Source organism: Pinus tabuliformis, chromosome 8, assembly GCF_031772625.1.
Source record: "Pinus tabuliformis cultivar Carrire ecotype Pingquan chromosome 8, CPIR1, whole genome shotgun sequence".
Taxonomy (NCBI): Eukaryota; Viridiplantae; Streptophyta; class Pinopsida; order Pinales; family Pinaceae; genus Pinus; species Pinus tabuliformis.
In genome coordinates this window covers 248,773,789-248,795,932 of record NC_142294.1, presented here as the reverse complement: position 1 = coordinate 248,795,932, position 22,144 = coordinate 248,773,789, and the positions used below count along the sequence as shown (strand labels likewise).

Below are 22,144 nucleotides of genomic sequence, written 5' to 3'. Positions count from 1 at the left end.
GTTGGACACTTTTCTATATTTATTCACTATTGTGTTGGGTTGGGATTTATGCCATGCATATAATATGTTGGTAATGAATTCATTGACCAAAGTGAGAGGCTTTGCTAGCAGAGGGCCCTAGAAGCATTCCATCTTCACAACAGTACATGGGGTGTTACTTTTCAACCATTATCTTGATCCCCGACTTATTTTTTTTGTTTATACAACTCTCTTCCAACCACAACATCGCATTATAGTGTGTATGTTTCTAAACTATGAACCTCCTTGATAAGATTATCATTCCTATTTGGGCATGTAACATGTGAAAATTTTCTTTGCAACATTTAGGGTTTAGACCTACCACATGGAGGGCATATGTCTCATGGATTCATGATAGAAAAAAAGCTAGTATTTGCTACATCAATTTACTTTGAATCAATGCCATATCGTCTAGATGAGTCCACAGGTGAGCTCACATTTCTAGTCTAATAATAATTAGGAGGGAAACAATTCCATCATTGACAAATATTGAACCAATATTTTGGGGAAGCGTTCAAAGTGTTAATGGTCGAGTTTGTTTTCTTCGATTATAGGATTCATTGACTATGAGATGCTTGAGAAGAATGCCACCCTTTTTAGGATCAAGCTTATCATCACTGGTGCTAGTGCATATCCCCGAGATATTGATTACCCTCGCATGAGGTAGGTATTGAAGTTGGCTATTTCTACAGATCTTATAATGGCAATCCTTTCAAAAATTTCTCTTTCCAACAATGTTTATTCTAGCATATTTTATTAATATTTTCTTATAGTATGTAATGTTGGATTTTTTTATGATTTTTAGTACTAAAAAGTTTGTGGTTTGGGAATATTGCCAATACAGTTGGGGCATACTTAATGATGGACATGGCACACATAAATGGTCTCATTGTTGCTTCTATAATGGCTAGTCCATTTCATTTTTGTGATGTAGTTACAACTACAACGCACAAGGTGAGTTGATTCCATTAATTTTCTCTGCACTTCACCCTTTCGATTAAAAATATGACTATATTAGATGGATCTTTTTCTGGATCTATCTTAATGCTATCTATTTGTGCCATTCCCCTTTTGTAGAAGAAAAATAATCCCAATAATTTTCAAGAAATGACGAAGGACTAAAATAAATATGCCATTCCCATCATAGGAGGAGTGATTATAGAGTTAAGAGGTGTATATTTTCCTTTTGATTCTCTTATATGTTCTTTGATTCAGTTTCCTATTTTCATTTTTTTATGTTCTTTCTATTTCTTATCACTACTAGATCAAAGCTTTGATGAAATTCATTGTGTTCCTTGAATTGTTTGTCAATTGTTTCACTTTTTCCTTTCATTTTTATCCTTCTGATATTTTTCATTCTGAAATATTTTTGGATTGGAGGGTTGTGATTTTAGTCTTTACGAGGTCCTTGGGGAGGAATGATATTCTTCAAGAAGGAACCAGTATTGGAGGTCAACCTAGAGACAATCGTAAAAAATGTAGTTTTTCCAGGGTTACAAGTCAATCTGTGTTCTCCTTCTTTTCCTCCATCATCCATATTGTTCTCATGATCACTAATATCATAATATTGGATATATCGATTTTTTGTAGCATTTCGTTTCTAAAAGATATATGAAATAAATTGTGGCTTTCTAGGGAGGACCACATAACCATACAATAGGAGAGTTCGTTGTTTGTTTAAAACAGGATGTAACTACAGAGTTCAACGCTTATCAAGTACACATGTAGCACTCTCACATGTTTAAGCTTCCGTAGAATTCATGCATGTGAATTATTTTTTAAATGGATTTTGTTACTTATCAAAGGTAAAATAGTTTTAGTAAGTTGTAGCAAATTTCCGAGCCCTTGCAAAGAGCCTAATGGATTTGGGTTACAATTTGGTGTTTGGTGGTAGTGAAAATCACCTAGTTCTAGTTGATTTGAGGCCCTTGGTAAGGATCCTCTGTTCATATGCTGGAGTACACAACCTACTTGTATATTGATTTCTATTGGATTTAGTTGGTTGAATGTAACATGGTATATATTAATGGGCTTGGACAAGGCATTGATGGTGCAAGAGTAGAGGACGTTTTGGATGTTGCTTCTATCACACTGAACAAGAATTTTGTACCAGGTTACATGAATTTTTTCTTTGTATATTTAGATGTAAGGGATTCATTGATTTTCCTTTCTCCATGGGATGATATAGCTTACTTTAATACCTTACATTTTCAGGTGATAAAAGTGTTATGGTTCCTGGTGGTATACGCATAGGGACTCTTGCATTAACCACTTGTGGGCTTCTTGAGGATGACTTTATTAAGGTTGCATATTTTATCCACAAGGGGGTGCAGATAGCCATTAAGGCTAAGGGCTCTTTGAAAAGTAAAAAATTAAAATATTTTATAGAATTTATTAAGTCAGACAATTTCCAGCTATGAAATAACATTGTTGATCTCAAAAAGTGGGTTGAATCATTTGCTAGCCAATTTCCATTGTTTGGTGTTGGCACTAAAAATCTTAGTTAGATATATGACATGCTCACAATATCAGAAGAGTCCTTTATTAACTTTTAGGTTGGGCGTCAGTGACGATAACCAGGTTAGTAAGATTTGGTTCCATGTGTATATTATAGTGATGAATAATGTTTTAAGCTAAATTTTGTTTGAATTTATGTGCTTTCCCAACATTGGCATTAACAGATTCTATTCCGATGTGTTGGATGTTGAGTTTGCCATTTTATTTATTGGCAATTATGTACGACTCTCTTTTTTATGGAAGCTATTATAACACTTATTTATGTGGTGTGACTATGGATGTTTTGATATAACCTGGAAATAAATATTCCATACTTCTCAAGGGCCTAGGTATTGGGCCAATTACATGGTTTCATAAAGTGTGTTCACTAAGATACTTCTACACGTGCACAGATTCCATGTATACATGACACATTTGCAATCAATTGGGCTTCTAAGATTTTATTGTTACATTCATCTCACATAGGCTGGCAAGAATTGGTCCCATTTGTAGATTATAGCAATGAACCATGTTGAGATATGTATTTTTCTTAAATTTATGTGCTTTCCCAGTATAAGCATACAAATTATGTTTTGGTGTGATGGATGTTGAGTTTTCTATTTTATTTATTGGAAAAAAAAGTCTACATAATTTGTATGGTACACCCTTTCAATCCTTCATTTTCCTGAGAAGTTATTTAGACTCTCTTCTATTGGTTAGGACTAAGTAATAGGAATAGTAGGCATAAATACTTAGGTAGGAATAAATAGAAATAAAGTGCTACTATTACATTTACTGTACATGCCCTCTATAGAATGAATTTACCACCCTATCCATGGTTTATAGATAGAATTGGCATAGCTTGAGTAGGTATTTAAACAAGGTTTGATTACTGAATTTACGACTTTACACACCATGTTTGTGTTTCATGTGACTAGTTGATTACTCTTACTGTTTTGAATTATATTAGTATTAGTCAGTATATTAGATTGATTGGGACTTACACTATTAGGAAGCTACATCCTGATTTTATTGAGTCTATAGAATCAAGCTCTCATTTAGTCTATAGGGCAAAGGAATGCAAAGTATATAGAGACAAATTTGAGAGCCAAAAACAAAAAAAAATAAGTGGAGTATTTGATCCAATTACTATTGGATTCACTTATTCCAAACAAGTATATATATAATTTGTTATGGATTTTTATGGGGTGAAGAAAAAACTGCAAGGATTGTTGGATTAAGGTTATGAGACATGATGTGATGTGCCTCAAGACTGTAAAATATACCATGATTGGGTGGTATATATTTTGCCAAAATTGTGTAGGGCTTGTAACTGGTCCCATACACAATAAGCAGCCCCTTGTGGAGGTATTCCAGTCCACGAGAGGTGAACATGTCACTTGGGGGAGTTGAACCCCAGTGGGCGTGATAACAACATCCCTCTTTCATTGACCAGGTAAGACCCTGTTGACAACATTGTTTAGCTTTTGATTTAATAGTCTTCTAGTCTTAATTGTCTTAACAAGAGAGGGTATTATTCAATGGAATCATAGTATCTAAATGATGAACATGGGTTAAGTTTTGTTTCAAAATATTTTACTCTTGAATGCTCAAATTTTTGTGTGATGACCAAATGCAAGGCATTTCAACCAACTAGATATTCAAACTAGTACAAATTATAGTGAGTGTAGTCTCACATTGCTAGAAATTTTTTTCAGGTGGAAGTGCTACAAAGAATAATGGGAGTTTTCCAAACTGGGATTGTGAAACATATGAGTAACTGCTTCTATACCTTGGTGAACTTTCATTTGCATATACATATATTCCAACTAATCTCTCCTTGAATTAGCAGGATGTAAAAGCTTTTTTGAATGGTGGGCATGGTGTATTGGGATGTTTCCATTAACTCAGGTTCTGAACATCATGATTGAGTGTCAGGTTACAGGTAAAAACTTGGCATGTTTTGAATTATTAATAATTTCTTTCTCAATGCAAAATTTTCATCTACATATACATCCTAGCTGGGCTCTCTCAAAAATGGAAAAATATAAACTTTTTTTGTCGTGTCATGGATCGCATAAAGTAATATGATTTAATTAGCTCAGGTTCTCATTAGGTTAGGTTTCGAAGATTAGGATTGAAAGTCATCTACAACTGTCGTGGTTTATCAAATAGTCATGGTGTTTTAATGAGAAGCCTTCATATGCATGTACATTCCAACTTGACTCTTTTTAGAAATGGTAGAATGTACTTTTGTGTTTTGAGTATTATTGGTTGAATAAGGTAACATTATTCAGGCAACTCGGTTATTGCATAGCAGTCATGATTTTCCTGTGTCTAGTCTGTAGAAATTCTCATTGTAGATCACCTGATAATGCAATGTAACTAAAGAAAAATACTTGATCTACTTCCACAAACAAACTTGCAGAAGCTTAATCAATTTTGAGCAAGATCAAATAGAATACATATAACAGATGAAGAAGAAATCAATCACACATGAACATAGAAGAATACTCTGGGGAAAGCCTCAGTTAAAAACAATGATCTTTGTATTATCATACAAGTGGAAATATCTTAGGATTACACAAAGCTTTAGCTCTCAAGCTATCCAACTCTCAGTATAATCCCTCACTGCTGCTCATAGATAGAATAGACAACACATATGCCTTCCTTCAGTCCTCCAAGCCTCCTATTTCCTTCAGTAATTTCTCTTGGGTATTCAAGTTGCCATCTATGTGTAATTACCTCACACACTGCTCATTGACCTCTGAAATAACTGTGCAATCCTGAAGGAGATAATTCCTTTTGCATGGATGAGTTTCCTATATAGGAAAATTCCTCCAAATAATAGTACATTGTCCCTTCCTTTAATCTCAACTGGGTCTCTGTCTAAATTGGCATGCATGAGTTATTTATGAGAGAATATTCAGTTATCTGGAGAACACTAGTTGCATGCATGCGTGCATTAACTGACTGGAATCACAATTAGTTCCTCAATCTGTTTGGAACTAATTTAACTGGACTTAACTCAGTTAACTAAGCTAACTAATTACAACTCAAATACAACTCATCCTTATCTCCTTAATTAAGGGATAACTTCCTCAATCAAAGGAATGATTGTTGCATGTCTTCACAAAGACCTCATGTTTGAATTTCTCCAACTAATTAACTCAATATGAATTAATTAATTATTTTTCAAACAACTCTGAGACTAAATTCGAATTTGAATTCTCAATTTTGATTCAAGGACAAATCAAAATTGGAATATATCCCGAAATGCTATTTATAGCAATGCTATTTTTAGCATTTCTATTTTCTTTTACTATTTCCAACAGAGTTGGAGTATATCCTGAAATGTTATTTATAGCAATGCTATTTTTAGCATTTATTTTTGCTATTTTCAACACTCCCTCTCAATAATAGAGGCATTCAACTCGAACCCGATCCTGAACCTTTGGAATGTTTGCAACACTTCTCTCAAGTGTTGTTACTCCAGCAACTCTAGAAACGCAAAAAATATCCAACCTGAATCAGAATGATGCCTTTGTCATCAAAGTCTCTAATTTCTATTGCCTCTATTGACTAAAAACTTTGCACCTCTGTACTCTTCAGTATCTAACTGCTTTAGCTTCTGTCACTTTGATCTCTGACTGCATCAATCACATTGATTCCTTCTGCTTCATCTGTGTTGTTGTTGGTTCTATCTCCCAGCACTGCATCCGCACTGCCCACTACTACACTGCAACTTAGTTACTGAGAAGTAAGTAACTGATCTCCCAACTGACCTCCCTATTGGCCTAGAAACACCCTCTGATGTTGAAGCTTTCTCTGTCACTCCATCCGCATCTGTCTCTACCCACTCAGCCAATCCTGCTTGTTGTTGGGAAAAGTATCCAATTCGGAATGCCCCTATCCCACTCTAAGAGGTGATAGTGCCTTAGCAACAAACAAGGAAAACTATCTGAGTATTCTTCTTTATGAGATGTAAATAGAGAAAGAAGGATGTAACTAACCGGTGTCTTCCGCTAGTTTGTCGATCCAATCACTCTCTCTTTTGTTCTCTTCCCACTGCCTGCTCTTTCACTGGTCCAGCTTCACCCAGTTCCTGCAAGATCACAAGAGAGGAAAACTACACAAAAGACATAGATTCACATTCATAACTAGTTTAGGATCAGATATAAACTAAATATGCAAATATAACAAAACATCATTGAAATACAAGCATATAGGAGAAACTCAAATAGCTTTATTGATATGATAACAAAGTCCAAGAGGAGATACAACCAAGTGAGTCCCGATCCAGCATCTACCTCCCAGCAAAGGAATCCCTTCCTCTCCTCCAACAAAGCATAAATCACCCAATGTACTAATCTCAATCTCAAACCAACAGCAATTCTCTGCAAAGTACAAAATTCCAGCCCTCCTGAACCTCTGGGTGAGAGATCCATATATAGATGTAAGCAGAGAGGATGAGTCAGCTTATGTTTTGACTTGTGGCTTCTCTCTGTCAGTTCTTGCTTCCACTTGGAGGTTGAGAACCTCTTACTCATCACTAGTCGAATTCATTGAGGCAAGTGTCATTGGAGAAGATTCTGGAAGCTTCCAGGGTCTTTCCACTTCGTTGAATGAGCTTGCCATTTGTCATTTCCCGCTCAGCGCACCCTGGTAGTGCTTCCACCTGCATTGCAGTGCACCTAGCCAGTGTAGCCTCTGCATTTCAGCGCAGGCAGATAGTGGAGCCTCTGAATTGATCCTGAATTGACTGTTTCTGAGTTGTTTTTGGTGGAGAACTTCTGGGAGAAGCTGTCATTGGTTGACCTTGTTCCTTTAGGGGTAGGAACAACTCATTTAGGGACTTTGGATCCCTTGGATTATGGACATTTCATGATCAATGCTGTAAGGCACAAAAATGTCTATAACACTGCTACTCCTCGTCGGGGCTCCCGTGGCAAGGTCTAATCAAAGAGGTTGGGTACCTCAAGGATCCTGCCCCTATTTCAGCCTTCATGGGACTATCACTTCACATCGCCCCACCTCACACCTGGAGGAATGGCTACATGTGATAATTTTGCTGACTTGGCTCAAAATTCCCCCGTACTGGAGGTTTCTGAATGAGTGGATGCCTCCACTCGATCTCCTCTTGGCTTCTCCAGTTGTGGCTTCTCCACAACCTCCTGAAGTTGCTTCACCAATTGTGGCTCCTCCACAATTGTCTGAGACTTCTTCTGGCACTACATGTTAAGAGGTAATGTACTCTCCCTCTCAACCACCAAGTCTCCAACAGTTTCCTTACACCTCAAGGCTTTGCATGCATCTTTAACCTCAAGAGCATACAGGTTCTTGACTCGTGAACCGATTTTCTTCACCTGTCTCATGGTGATGTGTCTAAGGAAAACCTTTCCCTTACTGAAGACTACATCATAGCCTTTGTCCTCCAGCATCGCGATCGATACCAAGTTCTTCTTCAGTCCTGGCACATACTTCACATCTGTCAAGGTAATGTGAGCTCCATGCTCCCTCTGAAAATAAACCGTGCCCACTCCTGAAACACTATACTTTTCATCATTACCCATCTCTATGAGTATCTTGAGGTCTTTCTCCTCCAAGGTACTGAACAAACTCTTATTGTCTGTCATGTGTAATGAGGCTCCACTTTCAAGAAACCAACCACAACCCATCATCGATGAAACCATTCATTTGATGAGAGTAAAATCCAATTCGAACTGAGAGGCCGATTCCTCACCTTCAGATCCTTCTGAGGATCCCTTCTTGGATTTATTCAATGGACAATTAGTTGCATAATAGCCCATCTCATGTCAATTAAATCATCTCACTTTAGATTTGTCAATCTTCTTCCCTCCATGAGAAGAACTCGATTTGGGGTGAGAAGCCTTCCCTTTCCCTTTCCTCGCCTTACTTGCTAAGCATAGATTTTCTTCATCATCATGCTTTGATGAAGAACCATCTTTGGTGCTTCTCTTGATCTCCTCCTACATCAAATCCAACCATAGTCGTTCACAATCTGGCAGTTTCTCTCTTCCATTCACTGAGTCTTGGTAGCTATGCCAGCTCTTAGGAAGACCGAGGAGAGCAAGACTCACCATGTCATCATCGGCTGTCGTGATTCCTACACTTCCAAGCTCATCCCTGCAAGTGGTGAGCTTGTTCAGATATGTAGAGATTGTATCGCCCTTTTCACACTTGATTTTCTGAAGCTTGTCTTTCAGCGCCAGCTTTCTCTGATCACTATTGTTCTGATATAGATCCTTCATTGTCTTCCACATTGAAAATGGTGTCTCCTTCCCATGGAGACTCGAGACAATATGGTATCGAACTCACTCCAGAAGAATCCTCCTCGCTCTAGCCACACATTTCTTCCATTCCGCCAATTCTTGGGCATTAGCTACTGCTGGCTTGGGGACTTCTTGATCAATGAAGTCCTTCAAACCATTGTCATCTAATACCACTTCCATGCGATCCTTCCAAGCTATATAATTCAAGCTACCATCCAGGGCATACTCGAGTCTCCAACCGTTGAATGCCATTGGTGAACTTTGAGATGTGATAAGAAATCGATTTTGTACCCATAATCAATAACTTCAAAACTTTGAACTTCTCCCTTGTTTGTATACTGTTCTCTGCTTTGATCACCTTTTCTCTGATACCGTGTAGAAATTCTCACTGTAGATCACCTGATAATGCAATGTAACTAAAGCAAAATACTTAATCTACTTCTACAAACAAACTTGCGAACACTTAATCGATTTTGAGCAAGATCAAATAGAACACGTATAACAGATGGAGAAGAAATCAATCACACATGAACATAGAAGAATACTTTGGGGAAAGCCTCAGCTAAAAACCCTGATCTTTGTATTATCATACAAGTGGAAATATCTTAGGATTACACAAAACTTTAGCTCTCAAGCTATCCAGCTCTCAGTAAAATCCCTCACTGCTGCTCATAGACAAAATAGACAACACATATGCCTTCCTTCAGTCCTCCAAACCTCCTATTTCCTTGTGCAGTTTCTCCTGGGTCCTCAAGCTGCCACCTATGTGTAATTACCTCACACACTGCTCACTAACCTCTGAAATAACTACACAATCCTGAAGGAGATAATTCCTTCTGCATGGATGAGTTTCCTATATAGGAAAATTCCTCCAACTGATAGTACACTGTCCCTTCCTTTAATCTCAACTGGGTCTCTGTCTAAACGGACATGCATGAGTTATTTATGAGAGAATATTTAGTTATCTAGAGAACACTAGTTGCATGCATGCATGCATTAACTGACTGAACTCACAATTAGTTCCTTAATCTGTTTGGAACTAATTTAACTGGACTTAACTCAGTCAACTAAGCTAATTAATTACAACTAAAATACAACTCATCCTTATCTTCGTAATTAAGGGATAACTTCCTCAATCAAGGGAATAACTGTTGCATGTCTTCACAAAGACTTCATGTTTGAATTTCTCCAACTAATTACCTCAAGCTGAATTAATTAATTATTTTTCAAACAGCTAGTGAGACTAAATTCGAATTTTAATTCTCAATTTTGATTCAAGGACAAATCAAAATTGGAATATATGCCGAAATGCTATTTATAGCAATGCTATTTTTAGCATTTATAATTTTTTTTACTATTTCCAACAGAGTTGGAGTATATCCTGAAATGTTGTTTATACAAATTCTATTTTTAGCATTTCTTGTTGCTATTTTCAACATAGTCATCATCTCAAATTCTTGTGCTTGTTTTTTTGGTGCACACTGCAAAATTGAGAGTTTTTTGCTTTTGATCATCTACTCTGATTTTTCAATGGGAATTTATGTCTGATAATGTGGTGATTGTGCATGATTTGTTTTAATTCCTACACAGCTATTGTGATATGTCATTCATCAAAAGATAACATTTTTTTTTAGTCTGGATTATTTTTCATTACTGCACTACCAAAAAGCAGAAGTCGTTGTTGGGTTATGCATGTATTTGATTCTTGGGATTTTATGTTGGCAGTTCCTCTATTGTTTGTTGTAATACATTTGAAATTAAACATGAGGTGTTGTTTGTGGTGTAATAATACATTTGAAATTAAACATGAGGTGTTGTTTGTGGGGTAATACATTATTCTTAAGCAACACCTCTTGTTGATCAATGCTTTGAATCTTTTTTTATTTGATGTCATGATCCCCAATCGTTCTTGTTGTAATGGAGATCGTTCTCACAAGCATTATTGCATGCTTAATGTATTGTCCTGATACAGTGACCTAATTATGTTTTTTTATTGTTGCAACTCCATTGATATTATTGTCAAGTTCTCATTGGTTCTATTCAATTGTAATCAATGCCTCATGAGTTTGTGATTTTGGAGTAGGTGATAAACTAGGGGAGGGAAGCTAGTAGTGGAATGGGGACCAATAGTGGAGATAGAACCTGACCTCTGAAGCTATAAAAAATCAGAACACAACACATCAATAACACATTATAAAAGTGGTATTAAAATAACAAAGAATGCTCACAAGTTTAAAAATAGTCCATAAACTCACTAGGCATACAATTGTCTAGAAAGTGACTCTTAGTTCACTACCATACAAAACATCATGTCCAAACACATCTTTAAATGATCTAATGTAAAGACACTTCAAATCCTTATACATTAAGAACAATCAAATGTTTGGCCAACAAGGTTCAGTTTTGATGTAAAGATTACCTATCACATCTGATAGAGAGGTTGATTGTTGGAATATTCCAATATGTATAACCTCAAGTCCATATAGAGCCCAATGCTTCTTTCCCTTGTGAATTTGATCAGACATGAATAGGTAATGCTTATCGTTCAATTCCTTCCATGACCAACCCCTAAGTTTGCAATCTATAATGCAAAGGAGTAACTTATTCAACTATGTTCAAAATGACCATTAATCAAATCAATCTGCCAGGGCCATTAAACATTTTAGAAGCACCAGCATTGGCTAGGAGAAACTAAGAGCCCCTAGATCATAATCAAATCACTCCTAGACACAGATATAATCATTCTACATATGCAATTCATGTCGATGACCATTCACCACTCAACTTTCCAATGGAATGTTATACGTTTAATCTATAATTCATGGAAGCACCATTGCAACAACTCAGTTTACAATACTGCTCTCTAGATCACTGTCAGAATTTCATACAATGTATCTTTATTCTTGGGACTCATTAATCAAGATTTCCAATGGAGCATTATAAATCTAAACCATCATTAATGGAAGCACCATTTCTTCAAATCAGTTTACAATACTGCTCTACAGGTCACTACAAACATTTCTCTCACCACAAATATTTAGTTAGGGATCAACACTATTTCATAAACTCTCTCCTTTTAAAGTTTTGTTTCTTGTCACCTATCTTTACCTTAAATTTTTTCGTTTCCTTATTGCTATGCACTGCATCAACCTATATTATCATACAATGTTTTTGTGTTTAATGTCTTTTTGTCATGCATGAGGAAATAGTGTTTCTCTTGTGAGGGTAAGAATGCAAGTGACAAGGGTTGATCATCTACAAAACTCTTCCTCAAATGAGGAATTAAATCCGGTAGTTTTTGAAGATCATAATGATATAAAAGTTGAAGATCATATGATGTAGATGTTGAAGGTGGTGGTTTTGCATGAATTATAGTGCAAGGTGCAAGTTTAACCAAGAATATTAGTGTTAATAGAGGTTGAACTAAAGAGGATATGCTGAAGGAAATTGATGATGTTGACTTCAATGGATGCTTAATAAGAGTTGCAATGAGAAAATATGGAACTCACCAGCATCAATACATTATTGGCTAAATACCTCATGCAAGGAAGAAGAAGAAAGGGGTTATTACAGTGTTAATTGAACAAAAGGAGGAAATAGTTGATTGGTGTAAGGAGATACTTGAAATTGGCCATGACCTATAGTAGATATAACTTAAGGCTAACGTTGCTCCACTTTGAGTCCATTCAAAAATGGATTTCGGGGAAATCAGGGTGTGCAGGAGTTAAGAAAATATATTAAGAGCTGGCATTATGAACAATTGAAATCCTAAATAGAGACAAAGCTATGAATTTACACCCTACAATTCTGACCAAGTTCCGTTACACTTTATCCAAGGCATACAAAGATAATTGATACAGTTTACAAAATATATATGCAATTGTGACGAGTTTCCTTTCCAAGTTGGAAGGAATTGTGGCATGTGGATAAATGCCAAGAGAATGAGTGAAAATGTGCCAAAGTGTTTCCTAACAACAACATGGATAACTATATTTTGTTGTGCAATTACAATTGGTTTATCAATGTCTAGGCTATATTTGTTTTAGGGAAATAAAAATATGAAGAACCATGTCAAGAATTGTGAGCAAGGAATATCCATGGTTGCACATCCTAATGGATGGATGACTAAATAATTGTTTATGATTTGGGTATACCATTTTGTCACTTTTTACCTGGAGGCATCTATCTTACAAACATATACTTGTTAATTTTTTATGGCCATCACAACAACATAGTTTTACAAACCACAGAGGCAAACACGATAGGCATACATAGTGTTGGAACTACTTAGACATTACTCATAAGTTGCAACCCCTAGAAGTGTGTTTGGGCCTTTTAAGAATTATTTAAGGTTTGAGAGAATAAATTGGATAGCAAAGAACCCGTGGAGAGAGGTAAAAAGGTTTGAAACAAATGAAATTGCTAGCATATCTATTGAAAGGACCTTGAAACCCTATAATATTAATGTGGAATGTAGGTGCAATGAAATTTGGCTAGTCAATGATGATGCTCTTACGAATGATGAGTCTTGTAGCCAAGTATTTGAAATACCTAGTGATAAAGATGCAAAAGTTGTTATAAACATGTTGAGTCTACCTCAAGGATGTTATCATCTATTAGGTGATGATGATGAACATGGCAATGCTACTTAAGAATATGATGGAGCAATTCAAGAGAAAATAGTAGTTGTTGATGAAAAAAACCACATACAAAGTTTACAAATGCTAATCAAAATGAAATTATTGAAATGAATATTATTGAAGGTGGTCAAGTGATGGGAAGCATTAATGAGCAATTTTCATTTCCAAGCCAAGTGACCCTAAATGAGTGGTTAGAGGAAGCCATGATGAATATGAATTGAAATGATCTTTACGAAGACAAATAAATAAATCCTTAACATGCCTTCATTCGTGCTAGGCCATAAGGTGTTTAGGTGGTGGGGACTAGAGTTACATAAATATGTTATTGTTGGTCTATTAAACTCCGTCATTCAAGGTAGGAAACATTTGTTGGTTGGGTAAGATACAACTATTCAGGTAAGAGAAAGGAAGATCGGTAAGTAAGGGGGCCCTGTTTCGTTTTCCTACTTGCATAAAGCATGCTTGAAGGGGAGGGACTTTAACACAATGAATCAAAATAGAAGATTGCATAATAAGACCACATGTAATGTTCATGGGTATGGGATTCCCTCGATTCAACACTTCATGACATGGTAGAACGACTTGCATAACTTATATAGTTCTTGAAGAACAGAGTGTAATGACCAAATATCATATGGAAGGATGAACTACCTGAAGGTTGATGGCTTAAAAACTACCCAGAGAGCGAATGAAAGTGTTTATAAATTACCCCTGCAAATATAACAACTTCTCCTTACAATGAGGCTACAAATTTGTAGAAGCAAGAAAGTCCTTTGTCACAGTTAGGTTGGCATTTGAGAAATTGGTTTGATATGGAATCAACAAGGTAGTGATCGAAACACTCAAGGAACCAAAAGTTGGGAGAAAAGTAAAACAAAATGTGTACAAACATTAATCTCTCATAGCTTGACAAAAGTGGTAGAGAAAAGTTTAATCTCTCCTACCTTGACAGAACTGGTGGTCAAGATCAACACATACAAGAACTTTTTTGTGGAATATTATGAAAACTGATAGAAGGATATGAAAAAGTGTACAGTAAGAACCTTGACAAAGACGGCCACTGAAACTTGCAACATTGTTTGTAGGAAGAGAAAATTATGTTTCTTTTTTCCAAACATGTATGTTAGTATATTACAATTTAATGAATATGTTTTCCTATTATCATATATGGTTTCATACTTTAACAAAACATTTGCCAAGACTTCACAATGTTTTATTATTCAACGAAAGGTTTGCCAAGATCTTACAAGATTTTATAAAGATTCGCCATGACTTTACAAGATAATATAATCTGGTGAGAGATTCACTAGAAAAATTATATATACATATTATATTATTGATAAAATCACCTCCCACTTTTCCTATGTATCATGGGGATTCACCCATTCATTATACATATAAATTTATGGTGGTTCTTAAAATTTTCCCTGTCTCTCTCTTTTCCACTTCTTACTCTATGTATTTATTCTTCCCTCCCCCTCTCTCCCTCCAACTCCATCTCTATCCCTCCCTCTCTCGTCCTTCCTCTCTCTCCCTTTCTCTCCTACCTCTCTCTCTTTCTTCCCCCATCTTTCTCTCTACACTCCAATCCTGTCATTATCTCCCTCCCCCTCTCCTTCTCTCTCCCTCCCCTCTCCATCTTTGTGCCTCTCTCTCCCTCTCTTACCCTTCTCTACCTCTCCCTCTTTGTCTCTTCATTCCTCCTCTCTCCTCTCCTTTAGTTTATCTCCATCTCTCCCTTGTGATTCCCCCTATCTCTCCACGTCTATCACTCTATGCCTTTGTTCTTCCCTCCCATATATATCTAGAGTTAATATATATCATGATATATTCATATATTTTATAATATAACAAATTTAATGTTGTATTAATCTAAAGTTATCAAATTTAATAATATTAATAATATAATATATTAATATACATATTAGATTTATTAATAATAATAATAATAATAATAATCTAGCCGTTGTCAATATAGCTGTTGGAGTTTCAGCTCTATCTATTTAACGTGCAAACCCTCATCTGCTCATTCAACTTTTCCTGATGATGAACCACACTTGTTGGTTTGAAATGCGTCCACAAATGAATTATCTTAGCTGTTGGAGTTTCTGCTCTATCTATTTAACCTGCAAACCCTCATCTGCTCATTCAACTTGTCCTGATGATGAACCACACTTGTTGGTTTGAAATGCGTCCACAAATGAATTATCTTTTGATTTACACCGAAAAAACTTTCTTAACCTAATATGGATCACAGAAGCCTCAATTCAACAATAATAATCTTTTAATAATAATATTAGGTTTAATAATGTTTGTTTTTTTGCATGGTATTAATAATAATTTGGCTATGGTATTTGGCCCATAGGCTTCACCTAAATAAAACCTTTTTTTAGTGTTCATAAATATAAAGTGGATTATGGACTAAATATAAAAAGAGGTTTATTTATATTTTTATTTATTTACCATACCCCTTTTATTTACCATGGTATTTGGTCCATAGACTTGATATATAATTAGATGTTGATTCCTAATCCTATTTGATATATTTCTATTTATTTGCCATACCTCTTTATAGCTCTTTTATATTTATTTATTTACCATACATTTTTTATAAATATGGTATTTAGCCCATGGTATTAAAATGGTATTTGGCCCATAGGCTTCACCTAAATAAAACTTTTTTTTGAGTTTTCATAAATATAAAAAGGTTTATGGAGTAAATATCAAAGAGGTTTTATTTATTTACGATAGACCCAGTTTATTTATATATTTTTTTATTTACCATATCTCCTTTTTTAGTGTTCCTAAACTTACTTATATTTTAAATTTATATTGTGTTTATACATAATAATAATTAGATTGTTAGTCTCAGGCTTTTGTGATCCATAATTTAGTAAGTATGTCTTTCGGATAAAAAAGAAATATTAAAAGATTTTGGAAAAACATTTGCGACTCTTTATTAAATTAAACTTTTCCCTTTGAAGAGTAAAATTGTTTTTTTTTTATTATTACAGAGGAATTGGCAATTGGAGCAGCGTGGAACTCTCGATTTTGACCGCTACCACTATAACCCCTGGGAATCCCTTGGGAAATTGACCGCTACAACTATAACCCCTGCTACCACTATAACCCCTGGGAAATTGCGTCGGCCTAGTTCGGGGGATTTGAACTCTTGACCTTCAGTACGGAGCCTGCCTTTCTAAGGAACTTCACCGCAGGATGGGGATTTGAACTCTTGACCTTCAGTACGGAGCCTGCCTTTCTAAGGAACTTCACCGCAGGATGGGGATTTGAACTCTTGACCTTCAGTACGGAGCCTGCCTTTCTAAGGAACTTCACCGCAAATTTGAACTGACCTTCAGTACGGAGCCTGCCTTTCTAAGGAACTTCACCGCAGGATTTGAACTCTTGACCTTCAGTACGGAGCCTGCCTTTCTAAGGAACTTCACCGCAGGATTTGAACTCTTGAACTCGTGACCACTCTTGAACTCTTGACCTTCAGTACGGAGCCTGCCTTTCTAAGGAACTTCACCGCAGGATTTGAACTCTTGAACTCTTGACCACTCTTGAACTCTTGACCTTCAGTACGGAGCCTGCCTTTCTAAGGAACTTCACCGCAGGATTTGAACTCTTGAACTCTTGACCACTCTTGAACTCTTGACCTTCAGTACGGAGCCTGCCTTTCTAAGGAACTTCACCGCAGGATTTGAACTCTTGAACTCTTGACCTTCAGTACGGAGCCTGCCTTTCTAAGGAACTTCACCGCAGGATTTGAACTCTTGAACTCTTGACCTTCAGTACGGAGCCTGCCTTTCTAAGGAACTTCACCGCATTGTGATTACCAATTGGCCTACCCCTGTGGGGCTAAAAGAGTAACCCCTGGGAAATTGCGTAGGCCTAGTTCGGGGGATTTGAACTCTTGACCTTTAGTACAGAGCCTGCCTTTCTAAGGAACTTCACGGCATTGTGATTACCAATTGGCCTACCCCTGTGGGGCTAAAAGAGTAAAATTGTTTAAAAATTTATTTAATTTGGAATTTTAATCTGGTAATCTTTTTTGTTAAAGGTAAATTTATGATCCATTCAAATTCACATATATGATAAAGGAACTATTAGAATCATGAGATAATTTACTATCCATTCATATGCATAGTTATATTTTAATAATTATTCTTAGTCCATTAATAAGATTATAAAGTTTATAAAATTTTATATAATTTAAGATCCGCGTATATTAACTATTTTTTTGAAAATTTGACATACTTACACAACAGGATCATACTACGCTGTAAATGAAGCATTTAATTTATATAATTAAACTGATTAAGAATTAAGATATTTATAAACCATTTAATTTATATAATTAAACTGATTAATAATTAAAATATTTATGAAACAATTAATTTAAATAATTAAATTAAAATTCGGAAATAAGGATTATCAACCCAATTAAATATCTAAATATTAACCCGCGATGTGACATGGCAAGTCCACGTAGGGCCGTAATAGTTTCCCCACATGAAACTCGGGCAGAACGGACTGCACGGGCAGATGCCCTGGACGAGCGTCAGCACGACCGCTCGCCCTTTCCACTTTCGGCGACCCAAAAATTCCAAGAAGGGCTTAAACTTGATTCAAGTTTAACTTCATCTATCATCTTGTCGGAGCGTTGAATCCCACACATTAGAAAAGGGGGTTTTACTGTTACAATAAATGTAAAGATTACGTTTTACAATAAATGGTCGCCCGTATTGGACGACCAGTTCCAAATAAAGCTATTTTCCAGATATGCCTTCGGCATAAACCAAAACATTTCGGTAACCGGTCCGACCCCGTGAACTTCCATATCGGATTATATATTAATTTAATGGCACATATTCTTAAGAAACCATGCAACCAGACTTCCATATCGGAATACATTTTAATATAATTGTATAGATTTTTCTGAAATTATGCAATTTCGACAATTTTGAAGTACATGTACTAATTCTCTATCATCTGTGAGCGTGGCTTCCTCTTGAGCTCCGATCATTTATTGGGGGAATTGACCGTTAGCTGGTTAGGGAATGATGAAGCCTCCAATCTCCCCCAAACAAGCGTCGTTCTGTTGGCGCCTCGGGAGGGAAAAAATGGCAAAAAGTATAAGGACAGGAATTAAATAGATTGGGGTTTTCCTGTGCACTATTGCCCCGTGGTAAAAATATCTAGCAAAATCTTTATGGAATAATCAGAGAGGCAGCGGACCGTCTCCTACGAATAAATCGAACCGCCCTGAACAAAAGTGGCACTCTGGTCTACCTGTACTGCAACTGTTGCAGATACTTGAGTATCCGCCTCGATCACCACTACGTTCTGAGAGACATTTCTGAGAGCATGCCTCGGAAATGATGCATCAGAAGTAGAGAAAGAGTACTGAACATGCTGAATATGGTTCGGGAAGAGCAGGACGGGATTAAAATCTATGGTCCATGTGGTCCCGTGACCCTTCACTGTGCCTCGAGCCACGGTCGATTTAAGCGCCATTCCCACCACATTGTTCCCGTCAACAACGATCTGATTGATGGATTGAAATTGTCCGTCCAACTGAACAATGTCCACGCCCCTCCCAGAACCACTAAACATATTGTTTACAATATTGACACCGGATATCATTTTCCTCTGAGATGATTTCAGCAATATGTAGGCGTCGCCTAAAAAGAAACTATCAACAATATCAAGCTGCACGGGATCTTCTGCAACAATGCCTGTGTAGTCCATATAAGAACCGAGAATCCTAGTCTGAGTCAATCCACCGAGCTGTAGTTTGATTCCAACTCCTCCAAAGCCCGTGGCCTTATTATAGCAGTGGACTCCCGTTATTATATTGGCCTGACCGCTCAACAAAATCCCCACAGCAGCCGAGAAAATGACCACATCTGTTACAGTGTTGTCGTTGCCCATGAGATTTATGGCAACGCCACTGAATTCACTCTCGTCGGGGCTTCCACCCGCGGTAATGCTCTGTCCAAGAAAGGAATTATGGATGACTGTCTCGTGCCCGCCCTGAACCATGATGCCAGACGACATGAAATGCGAGATATAGCAGCTATCTATGTTGGTTCTAAGGGAATTGATGACTAGAATACCCCCGCCTAAGAAATTCGCATCGAACATCAAATTCCGCAGAGTAACATATTCGTATGAGTACCCAGCAGACGAGTCCATGCCCATGATGGCGGTCGCGAGCTCATCGCCATTGAGGTTCCCATTGAGCTTCGCATCAGTCGAGGACCATAGCTCGATCAAGTACCGATCTTTTGGGAAAATCGAAGAAGCCCGCAGAGTTCCCCCGTGAATCTGTGTGCGCGGAAACAATTAGTAATTCGTCTGGACAAACCTGCAATGTGATACACCACAAAAATACAGAGATTTAATTTCAATACCAAAACATTGCCGCCTCTGCTTGCAGGCAGCCGCAGAGGTTCGCTGATGAGATAATTTCCCCCTTCGAGATGAATCTCCACGCCTCCGAGGTCAGGTACACCTGGCATCATTTGTTCGACTGTAGTTACATTGAAGGCCGCATTGATGGCAGCCAACAGGGCATGAGTGCTGTCTGTGTCTCCGGTTGGATCCGCGCCATAGTTTCTAACATAGAATAAGCGGCCATTCGATGGGACCTGCGCAACCAAAAGCAAACCAACAAAACACACTAAAAAAACTAATTTCCGTTGCTCAATTTGCAGAAAAGTGTGCCATCTCCAGTACACTTACCGTGGTGTTGTGAGGTCTTGACGCCGCAGCCAGCGACTGAGCCTTCTTCCAGCGAGCAATCGAAACTCTCTTCGCCTCCTCTCGACTGAAATATTTGGGAACATTGACGACTGGAGAATCGCGACTCTCCATTCTTAATTGCGAGAGGGATCTCGAGTGATCACCAGTCAAAATCATGTGACAATCCACATTGGATAAAATCCCAAGAAACGCCATTACAACCAAGACGCAAAAAGCCCCTAGGGCACCCATTACTCCTTTTGCAGGTTGAGACTTCCTCTTCTAATTCCAGGCTACTAAAAACGAAATATAGACAAAAGCCAGATTATGATACCTTTAAATATTTTTCCAGAAGAGAATGGCGGACGGGAAGGCCATTGCAGAGAGAAATCCCAATGGAGCCGAGCAATCTTTATAATCTTTCTTGTGCTGAATGTTGAAGTGCTCTATATTTATAATCTTTCTTTTTTGTGCTGAACTTTGAAGTGCTTTATATTTATAATCTTTCTTTCTTGTGCTGAATGTTGAAGTGCTCTATATTTATAATCTTTCTTCTGCAGAATTTTAAGGTGGAGTCACCAGCAAATTTTTCTGGTAGTGTCCTGCAAAGATGCTCATTGAGCACAGATGAGGAAGGCGGTGAATTTGAAGGGAAAGAGTTAGTTGTCTTGGCCGGCACAGGAGGGCTATAAATTATTATTGCATTAACAAAACTCCAAGTGTATTTATACCTTTCTCAAAAGCGGAGTCGAAACTGATTTGGACATTTTTGCTTTCATATGTTTTCGATTGTTGTTTCCAATTTTTGGTTATTAATTATCAGAAAGGCAAGTTTTGATGGATCAGATTATGCTATTCAAGTGTTTTAGCAGTTTCTAAGCACACTCAATTCAATTTTCAACCAAACGCAAAATATACAAATTCAATGAGGAAAATGGAAATTTATATTTTTTAATTTTTAATTAATTTTACAGTGACTAGATTTTTATGAAGTTTGATTCTGGTGGATTTATTTTCAATCAATTGTGTTAGTAAGATTTGACTAATATAACATTTTTTTAATTAAATTTGAAACACATTAGACATGATGAAAATGTAGTCTCACCAAGGTTACAAAAAGAAATACAATTTAAAATAATATATTTAAAAATATATTAAATTATTCTACTTTTTGTTTTTTTTGTTTTTGTAAACAAGATAGTACTTTCTATATTTATTTTTTCAAAATTTACATTCAAAAACATCGATCAGCCAGCCACCTGCCCGAGGGAAACTAGGTGGCCATCGATCAACATTGTATCCACTCCAAAATTTAAATAAGTTCATCATTATCATCAGTATCTCCCAAGTTCCTCTCTTTGGCCTTTCAGACATAAACATTCAAAAAACTATAGATAGAAAAACTAAAGATAAAGCAGCTACTCCTCATCTGAGGAGGCTATCTGAAATGTTTCCTTCTCTTCTGGGCTCAACATCTTCTTTCCGGTGTTCTGCGACTTCACCCTTGGGCTTGGGAGCTCTCGTCCCTGCTGGAACAATTTCCACTTTATCTCGGACAAAGTCTGCTTGATGCGGCCCAAAGCAAGATTGTTCCTGTATGTTTGTATCTGGATGGTTGCCAGTTCCTTCATCATTTCCCCTCGGCCAAGTTCCGGTTCCTTGTTTCGCTCCTGCCGATTCAACACTTCCCCTTCCATGTGCTCCTGATGGAGGGTCATGGCGCGAGCAACTATGTGTTTCATGATCCAGTATTGTTGCAAAGTCCTGGTATAGAGAGATTGCCGACCATTTGTTGTGCCTGGGTCTTGTACCATTTCTTCCCACTCATGCAGGGGAAGGTCTCTACCTCATAGATTTTGTCTCAGGTCTCATTCCCAGCTCCAAATCTGGTCCCAGATTTCCTGCGGATTTGCCTTCATGTAGGCGTCCACTAGTTTCTTAACC

The 22,144-nt window shown here is 37.0% G+C and overlaps 1 pseudogene; it reads right to left on the bottom strand.

The window, feature by feature from the left end:
• Positions 1 to 18,451: 18,451 nt before the first annotated feature.
• Positions 18,452 to 20,416, bottom strand: LOC149235077 (polygalacturonase QRT3 pseudogene; annotated as a pseudogene).
• Positions 20,417 to 22,144: the final 1,728 nt, after the last annotated feature.